Source organism: Bufo gargarizans, chromosome 3, assembly GCF_014858855.1.
Source record: "Bufo gargarizans isolate SCDJY-AF-19 chromosome 3, ASM1485885v1, whole genome shotgun sequence".
In the NCBI taxonomy this organism is placed as follows: domain Eukaryota; kingdom Metazoa; phylum Chordata; class Amphibia; order Anura; family Bufonidae; genus Bufo; species Bufo gargarizans.
The window spans coordinates 479590919-479610912 of NC_058082.1; the positions used below are offsets into that span (position 1 = coordinate 479590919).

General features: G+C 46.3%; 1 protein-coding gene across 1 annotated transcript in view; it reads right to left on the reverse strand.

Annotated features, from left to right (window-relative positions):
- SSH2 (slingshot protein phosphatase 2) overlaps positions 1-19994 on the reverse strand; it is a 218906-nt gene that overhangs the window by 169929 nt on the left and 28983 nt on the right. The window lies entirely within an intron of this gene.

The following is a 19994-nucleotide window of genomic DNA, read 5'->3' on the forward strand; positions in this document are numbered from 1 at the left end:
GTGCCGTCTCCCATCTCTTCCTGCTTGCCATAGACAGAGAAGAGACAGCACACCTTCCCATCATACAGCGGAACAGCGGGAGTGCTGGGCGTCGAACCCCCGTCGATCTGATCGTGATGAACTATCCTAGGTCATCAAAATTAAAAGCCTGGAGAACCCCTTTAACTTCCCTTACATTCGTTAGAGGGGTTGTCCAGGATTTATTTTTATCTGCCCCCCACCTGAAATACCTGTAAAGAAACCCATACTCACCCGTTTCCTGCCTCTCTTCACTGCACTTCCGGTCCCCATTTATCAACTTCTGTAAGGACAGGGTCATGTGGGCTGCTGAAGCCAATAGCTGGCCTCAGCGGTGATGGGTGTCCTCAGGCGGCATATCGCTGCTGTATTATGTGCTTTTTGGGGACGTCATTGGCTGCAGTGGCACACATGACCCTGTCGATAGACGGGGACCAGAAAACCGGTGAAGACAGCAGGGAGCCTTAACAGGGCAGAGGGAGCAGACAAAGATGGATTAAAGAAAATGTAAAAATCCTGGACAACCCCTTTAAGTGAACCATGTCACCTGCATTCTAACTTTCCAAATACACAGCGTCATTGTGATGGAACAGAAGTCAGTCTTTCTAGCCGTTCCTATGAGAGTCACACTAAGGACACAGGAGAGAATTTAAGAAGCCTCGTACAAATATTGGCACATGCCATGTCTGCACTGATAACTGGTTGACGAGTGGGCATGGTTAGCTTCAGCCTAAATTTTCTCATGTGTAGACCTATTTTACACAGGAAGAAGCTCTGTACGATTCTGCGAGAAAGCGGGTTGTGGAGCCAGCGTGACAGATGCAAATCTGCTTGTAAAATGCCGTATATCCTTAGTGTGGTCACAGAAAATGACTGCAATATCCACCGCTCAGGAACAGTAAGCGTCCTGTGCGTCTTAGGCTACTTTCACACTCGCGTTTGGTGCGGATCAGTCATAGATCTGCACAGACGGATCCGTTCAGATAACACGAACATCTGCATCCGTCCTGAACGGATCCATTTCTGTTATCTTTAACATAGCCAAGACGGATCTGTCATGAACACCATTGAAAGTCAATAGGGGACGGATCCGTTTTCTACTGTGCCAGTGAAAACGGATCCGTCCCAATTGACTTAGGGCTCTTTCACACCTGCGTTCTTTTCTTCCGGCATAGAGTTCCGTCGTCGGGGCTCTATGCCGGAAGAATCCTGATCAGTTTTATCCTAATGCATTCTGAATGGAGAGAAATCCGTTCAGGATGCATCAGGATGTCTTCAGTTCAGGACCGGAACGTTTTTTGGCCGGAGAAAATACCGCAGCATGCTGCGCTTTTTGCTCCGGCCAAAAATCCTGAACACTTGCCGCAAGGCCGGATCCGGAATTAATGCCTATTGAAAGGCATTGATCCGGATCCGGCCTCAAGCTAAACGTTGTTTCGGCGCATTGCCGGATCCGACGTTTAGCTTTTTCTGAATGGTTACCATGGCTGCCGGGACGCTAAAGTCCTGGCAGCCATGGTAAAGTGTAGTGGGGAGCGGGGGAGCAGTATACTGTCCGTGCGGCTCCCGGGGCGCTCCAGAGTGACGTCAGGGCGCCCCAAGCGCATGGATCACGTGATCGCATGGCACGTCATCCATGCGCATGGGGCGCTCTGACGTCATTCTGGAGCGCCACGGGAGCCGCACGGACTGTAAGTATACCGCTCCCCTGCTCCCCGCTCCTACTATGGCAACCAGGACTTTAATAGCGTCCTGGCTGCCATAGTAACACTGAACGCATTTTGAAGACGGATCCGCCTTCAAATGCTTTCAGTACACTTGCGTTTTTCCGGATCCGGCATGTAATTCCGGCAAGTGGAGTACACGCCGGATCCGGACAACGCAAGTGTGAAAGAGGCCTTACATTGTGTGTCAGGACAGATCCGTTTGGCTCAGTTTTGTCAGACGGACACCAAAACGCTGCAAGCAAAGCGGAACGAAGACTGAACGGAGGTAAACTGATGCATTCTGAGCGGATCCTTATCCATTCAGAATGCATTAGAGCAAAACTGATCTGTTTTGGACCGCCTGTGAGAGCCCTGAACGGATCTCACAAACGGAAAGCCAAAACGCCAGTGTGAAAGTGGCCTTACGGGAAAATCCATTCCAGGATAAAGCCACATAAGCCAGGAAGCTTTCGTAGAAGAGGAATGACGTTCAAAATGTTTACGGATTAGCGTCTTGTCTCAGAGTTAAGAACGATACAAATGAAAGGGACAGTCTAAGATTCAAGGCCTTGTCTGGTACTGCAGCTTGTTCTCATGTAAATTATTTAAGTTATCCCCTATCCACACAATTAACTGATTGCAGGGGGTCCAACCACTGGCACCCCCACTGATCCAGAGAACGAGTGTCCCAGGTCCCCACCCTGATAGAGCGGCAGGACGAGCATGTGCTCTGCTGCTCCATTCATTCTCTATGGGACTAACAGATAGCCAAGCACAGCACCCAGGACGCATGTGCGAGTACATGGGACTACAGGAGATAGTGGACGGAGACATAGGACCCCTGTTCTAGGGATCGGCTGCTGAGAAAAATGATGTTTTAATATATGCAAATGAGCCGCTAGGAGCAACGGGGGCGTCGCCATTACACTGAGAGACTCTGCTCTCTTATTCAACTGCTGCGCCCTCTGCAGTTTGACAGGACCAGGCAGTGAAAACGTCACTACACCGGCCTGGCCCAGTCAATCAAAGTGCAGAGGGCGCGGTAGAGGCTCTGCTCTCTCTACAACTACCACACCCTCTGCACTTTGACTGGGCCAGGCCGGTGTAGTGACGTTTTCACTGCCTGGTCCTGTCAAACTGCAGAGGGCGCAGCAATTGCAGAGAGCAGAGCCTCTAGGTGTAATGGCGACGCCCCCGTTGCTCCTAGAGGCTCATTTGCATACATTAAAAACCTCATTTTTCTCAGCAATGTGGGCACATATGTACATGGGACCAACACAGATGCCTTCAGCTGCCAAGTGCACATGTAACAGGTCAGCCAGTGTCATAGGGACAAATCTGCCGACAGATGCCCTTTAAGTGAATGGATCGAACCTACAATACAGGACACCGTGAAAGACAAAGTGACCATAGAAACCAGAACCCAGCAGCAGGGGGCAGGTAAGAATATTTCCCGCTGCAGGAGCGGCGACATGGGGGGGGGGGGGGGACGCATGATAATCTGTCCCATTGTAAATCTACTAAATTCTTTTAGTTAGGTCTTTGACTATTCTTAATGAATACAGCGGCAGTGACATGGATGTGTAAAATGACTGCGCTTCTAATGTCCTCGAAATATTACTGGCAAAAAATGAAAAGAAAAAAGTAAACGGCGCACCTGGCTTATTATCGACATCAAAAGCGATAGCTGCCGTCTGCTGATCTTTGCACACTCCCGGCAGGCATGTAATTACATAAACCTGTACACACAATGACATCATGCACAGGCTATATATAACAGCCGGCACCGCAGGTGTGCACTGCGCAGGAACAGTCCCGTCTTACATTACCCTATTAATCATTTACCTTCACAAGAAGATACCAGCGAACATCTGCACTTTACCAAAGCTGCCTGGGAAAATGGAGGGGGTCTTATCAGTAGATTAAGATAATGCCTATCTATGGGACTCAATGATGGGGAGGGGGCAGATAATGGAAAAAAAACATCACACCATAAACCTATCTTTAGTAGATGTTACATGTGCTCAGAGGTGTCGTACATAAAGCCTGCATTAGACAGGCAGATTCTGCAGGCGACCGCCGGGAGAGGGAAGCGTTCCTGCTCGTCAGTGGAGGAGACCACTGCCATTGCATGCAGCAATCTCCTCCTCACGACGGGGGTCGATCGCTAATGCCATTGCTTGTCCCCATACTGATTCACCGTTTGCCGGCAGTAGAGCGTACTTTCGCTGCAAACGATGAACTTGTTGAAAGATTGGGATTGCCCGATGAATGAGCGGTTGCTAGTCTAATACACCCCTAAGACTCTAGTAGGTTCCATTTTTAAAATAACTTCACAAAAGCCAGACACACACACATACATACATACATATATCTACATCCACTAGGGTTGTCACCATACCAATATTTTTATTAGATTGACACACAAAAAAAAAGTATTGCGATGCTCGATACCAAGCGAAAAAAATAAAAACACCAAAAAAGGCGCGTGCATTCCATGGAACGTCCGGCCCATTATAGAACAGTCCTATCCTATTTTGGGGGGGACAAGGTGACTAAAAATGGTGAATCGTTTTCTTCTGTTACGGCGTTCACCGCATAGGAGATATTTTTTAATATTTTAATAGTTTGGACTTTCTCGGATGTGGCGATATGTAATAGGTTTATTTTTTATTGTTTATATATTTTATATGTAAAATTGGGAAAGGGGTGATTTAAAGCTTTAATATTTTGGTGTGTTTTTTTTTACTTTTTATTAAAGGGAACCTGTCACCCAAAAATCGCCTATTAAGCTGTTTACAGTACCTTATAGTGCTGTATAGTCGTTTCCTGATGCACTTTTTGTTAGTTTTGCAGCATGTATGCTCAGTCAGAAATCGATGTTATATTCAGCTGCTGCCCCGTGCTTAAGTCATCGATTTCTGACTACGCGCCGTCTTACTTTCGCCGCACTGCGCATGCGCCCGACATCCTGTATCAAACGCGCCCGCGCCCGGCATCTGGGCGCGGGCACGTTTGATACAGGATGTCGGGCGCATGCGCAGTGCGGCGAAAGTAAGACGGCGCGTAGTACGCGCGGCAGCCGGGACCGCGCTCCTGCCGCCCTTTACTGCGCATGCGGCCGTTGAGCGCGGTCCCGGAATCGGATTTCGGCTGTCAGTCACAGAGGCAGGGGGCGGGGAGAGGGCCATGTAAGACGCCGAGGCCGCTGCCCCCGTGACTTCAAGCCTGACTTGAAGCACGGGGCAGCAGCAGAATATAACATCGATTTCTGACTGAGCATACATGCTGCAAAACTAACAAAAAGTACATCAGGAAACGACTATACAGCACTATAAGGTACTGTAAACAGCTTAATAGGCGATTTTTGGGTGACAGGTTCCCTTTAAATAACTATTAGCTCCCTTAAAGGGAACTTGTCACCGGGATTTGGGGTATAGAGCTGAGGACATGGGTTGCTAGATGGCCGCTAGCACATCCGCAATACCCAGTCCCCATAGCTCTGTGTGCTTTTATTGTGTAAAAAAAACCAACTATTTGATACATATGCAAATTAACCCAAGATGAGTAAGAGCTTGAAAATATGACTTGTCTGGTCACACAAGTAAAGGTACTTTCACATTAGAGTTTTTCTTTTCCGGCACTGAGTTCCGTCCTAGGGGCTCTATACCGGAAAAGAACTGATCAGGCAATATCCCCATGCATTCTGAATGAGAGAAATACCTTCAGGATGTCTTCAGTTCAGTCGTTTTGACTGATCAGGCAAAAGATAAAACCGTAGCATGCTACGGTTTTATCTCCAGCGAAAAAAACTGAAGACATGCCTGAATTTCCCCATAGGAATGTATTAGTGCCGGATCCGGCATTCAAAATACCGGAATGCCGGATGCGTCCTTACGGCCTGCACATGCACAGACCGGTAAAAATGTAAAAAAAAAAGATACAAGACGGATCCTTCTGTCCGCATGACAAGCGGAGAGACGAATCCGTCCTTGCAATGCATTTGTGAGACGGATCCGCATCCGGATCCGTCTCACAAATGCTTTCAGTCAGCGGGAGATCGGCGGATCCGGCGGGCAGTTCCGACGAGGGAAATGCCCGCCGGATCACACTGCCGCAAGTGTGAAAGTAGACCAAGATATGACTCTTATGTTAATTAGCATAAGTATCAAATCGTGTTTTTTACACAATAAAAGCACACAGAGCTACGGGGACTGGGTATTGCGGATGTGCTAGCGGCCATCTAGCAACCCATGTCCTCAGCTCTATACCCAAAATCCCGGTGACAGGTTCCCTTTAAGGGGCTAGAACCCTTGTCCTATTCACCCTAATAGAGCTCCATTAGGGTGAAAAGGACCTCACACACAGCAGCAGGGAGCTCACCATGGCAGCCAGGGCTTCAGTAGCGTCCTGGTTGCCATGGTAACCGATCGGAGCCCCGCGATTTCACTGCTGGGGTTCCGATCGGAAGCTACCACTGCCACCAATAGATATACTGAGGAGAAGGGGAGGGGACCCTGTGGCCACTGCCACCAATGGATTATAATACTGGGGTTGGGGGGCGCACTGCGCCACCAATGACTACAATACAATACATACCCAGCCTCTATGCGAGGGCACTGTGATCCCCGTCAATTAACACCTCAGGTGACGCACCTGAGGGGTTAAGTCCCTTGGTTCGGCAAATCGCAGCGCCCTGTCATTAAGGCAGAGGGTTTAATTACACTCAGTGGCGCAGTGCGCCCGTCCCCCCGTTCCCTACTCATCAGTGCCATCTCTTCATTGGTGGCAGTGGTGGCTGCATCATAGTAGGGAGGAAGAGACTGCCTCCTTCTCCACTGTGTCAGCTGATGAGAACATGGTGCGCGCAGAGGGCGGTGCATGCCATGTTCTCTATCAGATACTAAGCCAGGAATATACATCAGGGGCCTGATCCAACTATGTAAAAGATGATGGGTGGAAAGGACAGTATAAGGGCTCATTCACACGACCGTATGTCTTTTTAAGTGTTTTGCAGTCAATTTTTAACGGATCCGTTTTTCCGTATGGCATATACAGTAATTACATAGAAAAAAAAATTGCACTGGGCGTAAAATTTTCAATAGACGGTTCTGCAAAAACGGAACGGATACGGAAGACATACGGAGTACATACGGAGAACATGATTTGCGGGCAATAATAGGACATGTTTTATCTTTCAACGGAACGGAAACAGAATACATACAAAGTACATTCTGTCTTTTTTTTTTTTTTGCGGAACCACTGAAATAAATGGTTCCGTATACGGAACACAAAAAACATTCGCGTGAACGAGCCCTAGGTCCATTCACACATCCGTAGTGTATTGCGGATCTGCAAATTGAGGATCCGCAATATACCCAGCCGGCACCCCCATAAAACTGCCTATTCTTGTCCGCAATTGCGGACAAGAATAGGACATGTTCTATTTTTTTTTTTGGACCGCGGACCGGAAGTTCGGGGACGCTTTTTGGAAATGCGGTTGCGGACAGCACACTGAGCTGTCCGCATACATTCCTGCCCCATAGAGAATGAATGGTCCGTCAGGTCGAGTTTTCTTAGATGAATTATATGACATTGTTAGTCATTCTAACCTTCAAAGCCGTTTTCTATTAGATAAGCATCTTTTTTTCTTAATGTATCTGTCATTACTTCCTCTTGGGATAGCATAGTCTGACTGCTCTAACTGTAAAGAACCCTTTCCTGTACTGATGTCTAAATCCTCTTTCCTCCACATGTAGTGAATGTCTCCTGGTCCTTGGAAGTCATGTGCCAGTTCTCTGTACTGACCAGACACGACACACACATGTAAGATCCCCTCTTGGGGTCCATTCGCACGTCCGCAAATTGCGGATCCGCAAAACACAGACACCGACCGTGTGCTTTCTGCATTTTGCACATGGCTGGCACTAGGATAGAACGGCCTATTCTTGTCCGTGGTTGCGGACAAGAATAGGACATGCTCTTTTTTGCGGAGCCGCAGAACGGAAGTGCGGATGCGGACAGCATACGTTGTGCTGTCTGCATCTTTTGCGGCCCCGTTAAAATGAATGGGTCCCCACCAGTTCTGCAAAATTGTGGAACAGATGGGGACCCATTATCCGGATGTGTGAATGGACCCTACAGCGTATTTTCTCAAAGCTGAACAAGCCTCTTTCAATTCCATTCAATAACCTGGTCTCTTGCCTTTGAACCCTTTCTAGCGCTCCTATATACTTTATAGTATACAGAGCCCAAAACTGAATCCCATATTCATGATGTTGCCTTACAAGGGCTTTATAGAGGGGTCATTTTACACTGGGTACAGGTGACCGCTGCAACCACCTTGCAGTGACATGCCCTTCAACCACATGTGACTGCTGAGGCCAGTGACTGGTTCATGGGAACAAGCCATTTATGGTCCTCCTGGGACCAGAAGTGGTCAGAAACAGAGAAGTGATGCTGGAAAGTCAGGTGGTTTTTTGTTTTGTTTTTTTATACTGGGGCTGTCAAGACAACCCCTTTAAATTAGCCTGAGCTAGCTATAGATTTTGACTGGAGTTCACTCACCCCCTAAATTATTTCATACCTATTCTGCCCTCTTGGTTTAATCATACAAACTCAGCATCCACACAAGGGGATGACCTAAAGTTCTTAAATATTGAAGTTCTTGATCTGGGGTCTCCCAGCTGCCTTACTTTTTGGAGGAATCTCTATAATCTAAGAACTGGTTACAAAAATAAGACAACGATCGGCAATAGCTGGCACTACTCACTTCAATGGAGGCACATCTTTTGTGCGACAACCTGACTCCGTTTCTGAATTTACCGGCAAAATGCAAAAAGGCATATAGAAATCGAAGTGTCTCGGTTCCTATATTGTTAATTTAGCTGCTTGCTAAGTGTTTAATCCCAGATGAACGGAGCCCATCTTATGCCTGATGAAGAATAATCCTGCACAATACAGACAGTAACACAGCTCTGGGTGCCCCCCATTATAATACAGCCCCCAGAAGGGCAGACAGCCGAAAGAATTATAATGGGATAATAAGGGGTTTTCATTGTCCGGCTCATGTTATCTGCTCCATTCTCCAGGCGCACACTGGAGCAAAGGACTATTGTGTCTACGGTGACACCGGAGCCAGCAACACTTGTCATCAGGAGTCCAGACATGAAAATGAGCCATCCATCTATCTACCAGAAATAAACCGCAACAAACCCATTATCAGACAATATAAAGACGGTCACACTGCTCTCCCTGTGGTTTCTAATATGGGGCGTCGTCTTGGCACAGACGGCAACATCTCTCTAATTTGCCAGCTGACAGCTGCATTACTGCACTCCGAGGACCGGCTTCTGGTACCAGACCTCTCCCCATACTACAAATAAAAGATAAACACAATTCTGTAGACTTGATCAGCCAGTAACCCCATTCAAAGAGTCAATGTAGGGGGGGGGGGGGGTCAATTACTAAAGGCCAACATTTCAGACTCCAGTCTTAGCAAAAACCCCGCTGGCGGACCATATGACCACTTTATTGAAGGGTTGGTCCATCTTAGACATTGGCGGGATATTGCTAGGACAAGCCACAAATGTTTGATAGGTGCAGATACCCGAGACCTGCACTAGTTTTAAGCAAATTTCCTCGTGCTTCGTAGTAGCGAATCAATTTCCCTGAATGGCAATATCAAAAAATAATAAAATAATAATCATACTTACCTCATCCATTTGCTCGCAACAGGCCAGCCGCCTCCATCTTGATTGAAGATCTTGCACAAAATCTTGTGTGCGACCGACGTCATCACGGGCCCAAGCAAGATTTCACGCTAGATGTTTAATCAAGATGGCAGCGGCCAGCTCTTCGCAAGCAAATGGATGAGGTAAGTACCATTTAATTTTAATTTTTTATTTTACACTGTTATTACTGTAAGATGCCGCAATCAGCTATGAACGCAGCATCTGAGGGATACAATCACTGGAAGCAACGCAATCACCGTTACAAAATAAATACGCAACATGAAGCAAATTGTTTTGTAGAATTCTGCGAATCAGCCGAAATCGAATTTTTGAATACCTGGCTCATCTCTAACCTGCATCTATCTCTAGAACGGAGCCCACAGAGTAAGGGCTCGTTTACACAAACGTTTTTTGCGTTCCGTGAAATTTTACTTTCTGTAAATCTGCAGATAAACAGCGGAAGCACGCCTACTTTAATCCATGCCCCGGACCAAACGCACCCATGTAAGTCTATAGGTCCGTGAAAATAAAGTACGTCATACGGATGTCATCCGTGGTGCGTCTGTTTACTAACGGAAGACAGATAGGAAATGCTCTTGAAATTAATTCATTTTCAGCTGAGCTGCATCTGTGCATTACGGATAACACACATGGACCAACCATGGATCCCTTGTGGATATCTTCACCGATGAAACGTGTACGCTTTTTTTTCACTGAGGTGACACTGATACGGAAATGTGAAGAGTGTCCTCCCTATATTGTGTGTACCTCAAATACCAGATTTCAAAATCTGCCTGGTTAACTGTAAATTCAGTCCATAGCCCAAAAAATCTATTAGTATTGATCAGAGAGTAGACTTCGATCCCAACTGGTGTATCCGTTTATGTGCTTGGTATATGTCGTCAGTCTCGGCCGTTGCAGATTTCACCCTAAACATTGCAAAGGATAAGGCTAAGTCTACACGACGACATTTGTTTTTATAATAATTTTATATAATTTTAATAATAATAGTCTAATAGTCTAATAGTCTTTTTTTTCACGCACGTGATAAAAAAACTGAAGGTTTGCAAACAACATCTCCTAGCAACCATCAGTGGAAAACACATTGCATCTGCACCGGCTTCCGGATGCAATGCGTTTTTCACTGAAGCCCAATTCATTCTATGGGGTCAGGGCCGCGTGAAAAACGCAGAATATAGAACATGCTGCGTTTTGCACGCAACGCAGAACTGATGCACGAAAAAAAATATAAACACTCATGTACACAGACCCATTGAAATGAATAGGTCAGGATTCAGTGCGGGTGCTATCCGTTCACGTCACGCATTACACCCGCGTGGAAAACTCGCTCATGTGAAAGGGGTCTTAGGCCTCCTGCACACGACCGTATAGCTTTTTCAGTATTTTGTGGTCCGTTATTCAGTTGTTTCAGTAGTCTTTCCGTTTCGTTTTGCCCGTTGCAGATCGCAAAACGGAAACTGAAGCATACAATAATGTTTAAACAGTAAGTACATAAAAAAAAAAATTGGGCTGGGCATAACATTTTCAATAGATGGTTCCGCAAAAACGGAACGGATACCGAACACATACGGATGCATTCCTTTTTTTTTGCGGACCCATTGACTTGAATGGAGCCACGGAACATGATTTGTGGGCAATAATAGGACATGTTCTATGTTTGAACAGAAATACGGAAACTGAAGGCATACGGAGTGCAATGAATGGTTCCATATACGGTCTGTATATGGAAAGCGAAAAAAACGCAACGTAAACGGAAGAAAAAAAAACGTTTGTGTGCAGGAGGCCTTATGTGCATACACTCTTCAGGTCTTTTCACACTGCCATTGGAGATATAGGTCAGGAGGATTTCTCAACGTATAGTCATGCAGCGGCATCCGTCGCCCGTAGGCTCCCACTGCAAAATCTTTATTTATTTTACGGGACACCATACCTTTTTTCTCTATAGAAAAAAAGATATAGTAACGTATACCGAGTAGACAGAGGCTAAAAGAACACTCTTTGGCCTCCATCAGATGAATGGGCACCTATGGAATCCATACTAGCCAGGAGATTTCCCGGTTTTCGGCGCATACGGTAAGCAGATGGTGCAAAACGCAGTGCGAGTCCACCATTACTGAAGCACCAGAATAGAAGGCTCCTGCTCGGAGCAAACATTTCTGGTCGCCTGAGGTAACCTTTCATCCTTGGAAACTTTGCTCGGGGATGCCAAGACAGTGAAATCCAAAAGCAACAAGAGTTCATCTGTAGACCTAGAGTCAGCCATAAAAGCTGCTCGTGAGAATCCGCGCTTCCTTCCAGCTGGATCCCTACACCAGATTTCTGTGGAATTCCACAAAAATATCACACGGGCCGAGCACAGAACACAGTCCTCATGTGACCATACACGCGGTAGGCCATGCTTGAACATCACAGGGTGTCAAACCGCAGCGTCCAGACTGTAATGATAGCTCCTCTGTCTCTACACGAGTTCCCTGCGCCAGACATGCCAAGCTTATGAGACAGCTTTACCAGTAATTATATATCCCGGAGCTGAACTCTTCCGCCATGCTGTAAGAATGTATATTCATCGGTTTTTTTAGGTGTCACATGTATTATACGACTAGAAGGCAAGCAGCTATCTATTCGGTGGGGGAGAGTCACAGGCAAACCCCTCTTGTAATGGCTTATCTCCTGCGGGAAACAAAGGATAGGCGCCTCTGTCCCATGGGAGGACGGTTGGGTTGGACCTATAGGCGTTAGTACGCAAGATTAATCTAATGTTCATGGCCGTTTTCAGTGTCACAGACCCTGGTTATTGTTGCTGGGCTTTTCCATGCTTTTCCCAATCTGATACATTTTGAAACCGCTTATATCTTTTTTTAAGGCCTCATGCACACAACTGTGCTGTTTTCTGCGGTCCGCAAACTGCGGATCCGCAAAAAACAGAAGCCGCATGTGTGCCTTCCGCAATTTGTGGAACGGAACTGGCGGCCCATTGTAGACATGCCTATTCTTGTCCACAAAACGGACAAGAATAGGACATGCTGTATTTTTTTGGGCAGGCCTCGGAACGGAGCAACGGATGCGGACAGCACACGTATTAATAAAGAAACACAACTGAGAAGATCACAACCAAGATGTGTAAATTGGGCCTTTCACTTCCAGATCCCACCACCACCATGCCAAATGTCAAGGTACGACAACTGTGCTTACCCAATTAGAAACTGGTGCAGCAGTACTCCCCAGTATAGGTCTTCTGTCACAAGTACTCGACGTGCCAGTATTTCCCACCAGTAGTAATAGAAATGCCTTCCAAAAGCAGCCAACATAGTCTCATCAAGTATTTACAGCAGTGTTACCCTACTGCAATGGCCCCCTGGTCCCTATAGCAGCAGCAGTGCATATCCCCTATGCCCCAATAGTCACAGCAGGGGTAGTCTATGGCCACCTTACCTGGAAAGACTGCTTCCTCCATTTAAAGCCTCATGCACACAACTGTATTTTTCATCTGTGTGCTATCCGCATTTTTGCACGATAGCACACGCACTCATTTATTTCACAGACCTGCGGAGGGAAGCATATTTACAAGCTCCCGCTGCTGGGTTTTGGTTCCTCCGCTCCCCCACCGTCACTTTCGCTCTCCCCATGTCAACAATCATCTGGACACTGGTTACGTGGCCACTGCAGTCAATGACTGGCCACAAAACATGACGTGACCTCCCCCCTTCATGCGTCATGTCACTGCGTGACGTGACGCACGGGGGAGCACGCCACCGCTGCAGCCAGTTTTTCGCTGCCACAGCCACACGAACCCTGTGAAAGCGGATGTTGACACGGGGAAAACAGAAAGCGGCAGGGGGGAGCAAAGGAGTCAGGAGTGAGCGGCGGGGAACAGGTGAGTATTCTTGCCTCCACGTGGTGGGCTGCTTGAAAGACCCCTAGCAGGGTGAACAACCCCTTGAAGCAACATTTATCACAAAGACTTATAAAGTCGCAATAAACTGTCTCACTCTTAGGGCTCGTTCACACGACAGTGTGCTGTGGACCGAAAATTGCGTCTTTTTTTGCGGACCGCAAAATACTGAAAAAGCCATACGGTCATGTGCAAGAGGCCTTCGGCTACATGCACACGAACGTTGTTTGTTTCAGTGTCCATTCCGTTTTCTGTTTTTTTTTGCGGATAGGATGCAGACATTCATTTCATCGGGTCCGCAAAAAATGTGGACACCACACCGTGTGCTGTCCGCATCAGTATGTCCATTCCGTAGCCCAGCAAAAAAAAAAATAGAACATTCCTATTCTTGTCCGTTTTAGGCATTGTTACAATGGATCTGCAAAAAAAAAACAAAAAAAAAAAAACACGGATGGCAAAACGCATACGGTCGTGTGCATGTACCCCTACTCCAGTAAAGGGTGTAAAAAGTGGAGTAACATCAAGGCATAAGTGTTAGATTTGAGATGCTTTTAGTGCATTATTTTCAGTAACTTTTTAGATTTAAAGGTGCCCCAAATTTATCAAACATTGGGCGAAACTGGACATATTTGCCGCAAGTTATGGCAACGCAGACTCCTGCACAACGGTGCAAAACCCTAAAAACTGGATGACAGGAGCTCGTTCGGTAGTTATGACACATGCAAAACATACTGTAGATATTCCAGCCCTTCAGACACAAGTGCAGAACATATGGGATGACCACAGCGACCAGACACTCCCAAACTGTTTTTTCCTGCGGTTGTAAATTCCAGTCATTTTGGCAAGTGGTTAAGATTCGTTTATAAATCCATAAACGAGTGAAACGCAGCAGAGGTTACCAAGTGGCCGTGCTAGCCGAGGGGGAGAGCCAGAGGAAATATTTATGGGTCCCAGGCGTTCTGTAATGAGAACACACATGCTGCACATTCCGAATGTAAATCGCGGGATCCATACATACGATGACATCTGTACGAGAACAAATGCGATACGTACGTACAGCATAACAACGCCGCCAAGGGAGCCTTACAGGAAGCAAACACAATATGTCCTGTAACAGTACAGATATAAGGGGACAGCCCAAAAACATTCCTCTGTTGATCAGTTGTCCTACCCTCAGGACTAAGGAACAACGAATCACTTCGTATTAACCGATTCGCTCATTAAATAGCGTCCTTCAGCTGCAAGGAGTTGCTCCTGCTCCCATCCCTGCAATCTTCATCGACAGGTATGAACATGACGCCCGGTGTTGACAAGCTCACACCTGCATCAAGTGGTAGCACATGCACAGTGGCTCTTCTGCTGATAATGGAGCACTAGACTTCCTGGCAGCGGCGCATGAACAGTCCATGCTCCAGTATCAGAAGTAGAGCTTCTGCACTTATGCCACTACTGGAAGCAGCGGCGCGGGTGCAAGACTGGGCGAGATGTTCGTCATCTTTAGCAGCAAGGAAGGACAGCCTCTCGCAGCTGAAGAACGAAGCCATTAATACAAATCAATTCACTGATCCCTACTCCGGACCTTTAGTTGTAGTGGCAGAGATGCAACCTCAGAAGCAGAGCCCCAACTTATGTATCATTTACAGTATGGGTCTCATTTCGTGTCAGATAGACCATTTGTGTCCCCCGAGATGCCATAGCCGGGTGCAACTGCCACCTCTGCATCCCCAATATAGTTGCAAAAGAAGCAAGTGAACCTTTTGGAATTAACCCGATTACTAATGAACGGTGGCCTGATTGTTATCCAAGACAAACATAATCTAACTAAAGTAATAACACACAGAGCTGGATCGGTCATGTCTTTAAAGGGGTTGTCCGGCCTTTTTCTAATGATGACCTATCCTATTGATGGCTGATCAGCCGTTTGAAAAGATGGTGTGTGCAGTGCGCTTGAGCCATCTCCGTTCTTGCTCGCTGCTGTATGTCTATGGGACAGCAGCATTGGACAGAAAGAGATGACATGTGCGCACTCAAAACAGCTGACCGGCGGGAGTTGGTGTTGAGCGAAGCCCCAAGCCAATACTTTGTAGGACCACCTTTCGATGCAATTACAGCTGCAAGTATTTTGAATACTTTTTCAAAGCACTGTACTTGTGTACTTTGAGTCACTGTCTTGTTGCATCATCCAACGTGTCCTCAGCTGGAGGCCATGGACCGATGGCCTTACATTCTAGTGTAAAATGCCTCTATACATCTTATAATTAATTGTTTCCCCAATGATAGCAAGGAATCCAGACCCTGAGGCAGCAAAGCAGCTCCAAGCCATGATGTGGATTTTCCTCCAAACATATGATTATGCATTTGTGCTAGAAAAAAAAAGTCCCACTTCTGTAAAGAGAACATGTTGCCAGAAGCACTGTGGAACATCCAAGGCAGGTCTTGGACAAACTTGAGACGAGTCACAATTTTTTTTGGAAAGCAGCGGCTTTCTTCTTGTTGTCCTTACATCATTCATGGAGTGATCTTAACAGGACACCCACTCAAATTTTCTCCAGTTGTAGAACATTTGTCTAACCGTGGACTGATACACACCCAGATTTTGTAGCCTTTTTTGCAGCTTCAAGCATCTCTGTAGCACATCGTCTGAAAGCTGATCGCCTCAAAATGTAGTTCACTCTACTAGATAAGAAAAGCCAGTAACCGGGCTTTGTGTGCCTTTATTTAATGAGCAAAGTCCCAGTGGGACCCAAGCTTCAAATCTCATTACCGGAGGTTCACTTTTTCTCCATGTGTTTAATAAAAAGACAATAACAATACTACTGGTATATTAGTTCTAGTTGGATTGTGTCTGTCTAGAATTGTGACTTGGATAACAATCATATCACAATGTATTAGTAACCAATGCAGAAATCCCGCTAATTCCAAAGGGTTCACTTACTTTTTCTTGTTAGCCACCCTTATGAAGCAACAATGTGTTACATTGTAGGTTAATTTTTTTTAAATAAATTTCCTGAGTTTCGCTGATCCTATTAGAGGAGTGTTCTCCTCAAAAGAAAAAACATTACTTCTAAGGCCCCTTGCAGACGAGAGTGTCCGGATTAGGTCCGGACGTGTTCGGTGATAACTGCGCGATTTCATTCAGTTTTGCTGGCGAACGCGTTCAGATGTTCAGTTTTTATTGCGAGGGTGCGATGCGATTCAATGAGTGTTGCACGCTCGTGATTAAAAAAAATATATATATTTTGTGGTTCCGTTCTGTGCACTGGGGACCGGAATTTGCGGTCCCCAATGCACGGGCAAAGTCCAGGCGGCGGCCGGGACGGATCCAGACCCATTCAACTTAAATGGGTCCGTCTTTCGTCCGTTCCGCAAAAAGATAGAACAAGTTGTATTTTTTTTGTGGAACGGAAGTACGGATCGGAACCCCACGGAAGCACTACGGAGTGCTTCCGTGGGGTTCCATTCCGAGCTTCCATTCCGCATCTCCAGATTTGCGGATCCGCCTTATGCGGCCCCCAATACGGCCACAGGAGCACAACGGCCGTGTGCAAGAGGCCTAAGGCTACTTTTACACTTGTATTGTTAATTCTGGTATTGAGATCCGGCAATACCGGAATCAAACGGATCCGTTTTGATTTTGCACTTTAGGATGCATCCGTTCCGTTAGGATGAGGTTGTGTGAAACTAAATACATTGAAAGTCAATGGATGACGGATCAGTTTTCTTCCATTTTTATGACTGGACACCAAAGCACAGCTTGCAGCGGTTTTGTGTCCGGTCACAAAATGGAATTCTGACGGAACGGAAGACAACCTGATGCATCCTGAACAGATCCCTTTCTATTCAGAATGCATAGGGACTAAACGGAAACATTTTTTTCCCGGTATTGAGATCCGGCAGAGAAATCGACAACGCGTGAAAAAAAGAAGTGTGAACGTAGCCCAACATGGATTGCAGAGAAAAATAAAATATAGGTAGGCAAACCTCAGGAGGCAAAACTTGCATAGACACTATTACTACAATAGTACTCAACTATGGCAATAACCTCATTTTCGATAAATGATGGATTCACTTTACTGCGCAGCAACAAATGCAGTGCCTTGGTAATGAGTACATATCCACTCAAAGGGGTCTCACTGGCCTCAGCAGCCATGTGCCACACAATATAGAGTCACCACTGGGGTCAGTGATGGGCTTCTGTGGTCACGTGAATGCACGGCAGGGCATCACTGCAAGAAAAGTGCTGGAGCATCAGGGGATTTAGTAGGCGAGTAAAATCAGATTTTTTTATTTTATAACATTTTCTGCACCTAGGTTCATTTCTTAAAGTCCCCTTTAATCTTAGCAAAGCAAGGGGCCAGAACGCGATACGTGACCAGAACTACGGCATGGACGAAGCTAAAAATACCATTCCATAGGGAGCAGACTGGTGCCGTCTAGTCAGGCTATTTCTATTAATCTCTTTCCCTGCATAATTATATTTCTGGGGAAAGATGTCGCTTGACTTGTCTGGCAGGGGAACCTCAAAGGATTGCAGAGTCTGTAACATCAGATTAGGAGGAGAAGGCAATCCCTAGATCTGAGGGCATTTTATCCTGTGAGGAGCAGACTGGGTATTAGAGGCTCAGACAGCGAGCGCTCCGCCGGTTGATAACATGCAATTTTTAATCAAGATGCACGAGGCTGACGTCACGCTGATCGCTCATAATTCATTCTCCTGCTGCAGTGAAAAGGACTGTGTCTCATGGAAATATTTATGTCACATTGCGGTAGAGGTCACACTCAAGAACTTTCAATATATCCAGGGTATAACCCGAAAAGGAAAACGACTCCCACATACTACCCTAATGCCAAAATATACACCAATCTGTCCGTCTCCTCCATCTAGGATCATATGGAACAACTATACCGAACACAAAAGTTGAGGGCGAGGATGATGGGCTCTTAGGTCATCCTTATAATATCTACAAGCCGCCATCAGCATTGTAATACTTTACTGATAAATAGTGTTGAGCGAACTTCTGTCTCAAGTTCGGCAGGCAAGGTTCGGGTGATCTAAGAATTCCGTTATGGATTTCGCTACCATGGACCACAAGGTTTGGATTCCGCTACCATGGACCATAACAGAATTCTTAGATAACCCAAACTTAAAACACAAGTTCGCTCATCCCTACTGATAAAGCCAAAAAGGACTGGTTTGGCAATCTGTCACTTCAACTCACCAGAAGAACCTGCCACAAATTTGTGAAAAATTGTGAAAACTAAAGATGGCGACCGTTATCCCTGCAGATTCCCCTCATAGACACGGCCGAAGGTGAATATTAATGTCAATGGAGAGAAGGGGACAAACCATTTTTAGACCCTTCTCGAGGTGGCTCATCTGCGAGAGGAACAAAGGAAAGCTGACGCCTTAGTGGGTCCTTCTGGAGATTGAGAAGTTATTGAAAGAAAACATTTTCAGAACAAACACTAAAGTCCAATATATTCAACCCCTCACGGATAAGAGTCTGATGGCCACAATACACAGTCAACTGATCCCACCAAAATTAGGTTCTGCCACGTTTCCTCTAATGTGTATGGGCACCTAAAGGAGTATTCCCATCTCAGACACTGAAATCGCTAGGATGCTAGGATCTTCTTCACTTTGGCGGGCCCCATTCTGGACCTATCACACTTTTTGTCATATATTAACAAAAATGGGTGGACCAAGTATTCTATGTCCCATCCTGTCTTCAACTTCCTCTGTGTTCAGACTTTTAGCTTTGTGGCTCTAGCCCCTCATTATAGAGATGAATGGGGCACCCTTTTTAGACCTCTACGATCAGTAAGTGATGGCATTTCCTAGCGATATGCCGTGCTATAATGGGAAAAGCCTTCAATCACCATTCAGTCATGTGGAGCGGCATCCATCTTGCCACTCTAACAGGAAGCACTGACATTTGTAAAGTGACAACATTAAGATTTTCACAAGTGAATCTCCGGCTGCCCACAGGTTGCATTACTAAGAAGTGGACGAGCATTCAGGCCGCTGCTAACCAAACAATTATTCATTAGGGTAACCAATAAATATAATTACAGTAGTTAACTTAATCATCACCAAAATTCCTCATTTAGGCCCCATTTAGATGGCCATTTCCATTTTGCAAACCGCGGATCGTGGCTGGGTGCACCTCGCATGGCAGTGAGAACTCATTGACTTCAATGGCACTGCAATCCGCAAAATGCAGCCAAAGATTGTCCTATCTTTTGCGGTGCGGCCACACGCACCTGAAAGCACACAGAAGGGCTTTCATGGTTTGTGATCGGCAAAACTGACACGGTATTGTGAATAGGGCCTATAACATGAGTGGGACTGGCTGCCAATTTGAAAATACCACCAGACAGGTTCTCTATTAACAATAACCAAATACTGTATTTTTTGCCCCATAAGACATATTTCTCCCCCCCCTACTCCTGCGTCTTTTGGGGCGAATACTAATGAGTGCTTCCATTATGGAAGCACTCATTAGTACCGGAGGACCAGGAAGCGGTGAAGGCTCTGTACTCGCCGCTTCCTGGTCCTCGGCAGTCGGCTGCGCACAGCGTGAGGGCGCTCTGTGACCTCACGCTGTGCGCGCCAGTTCACAG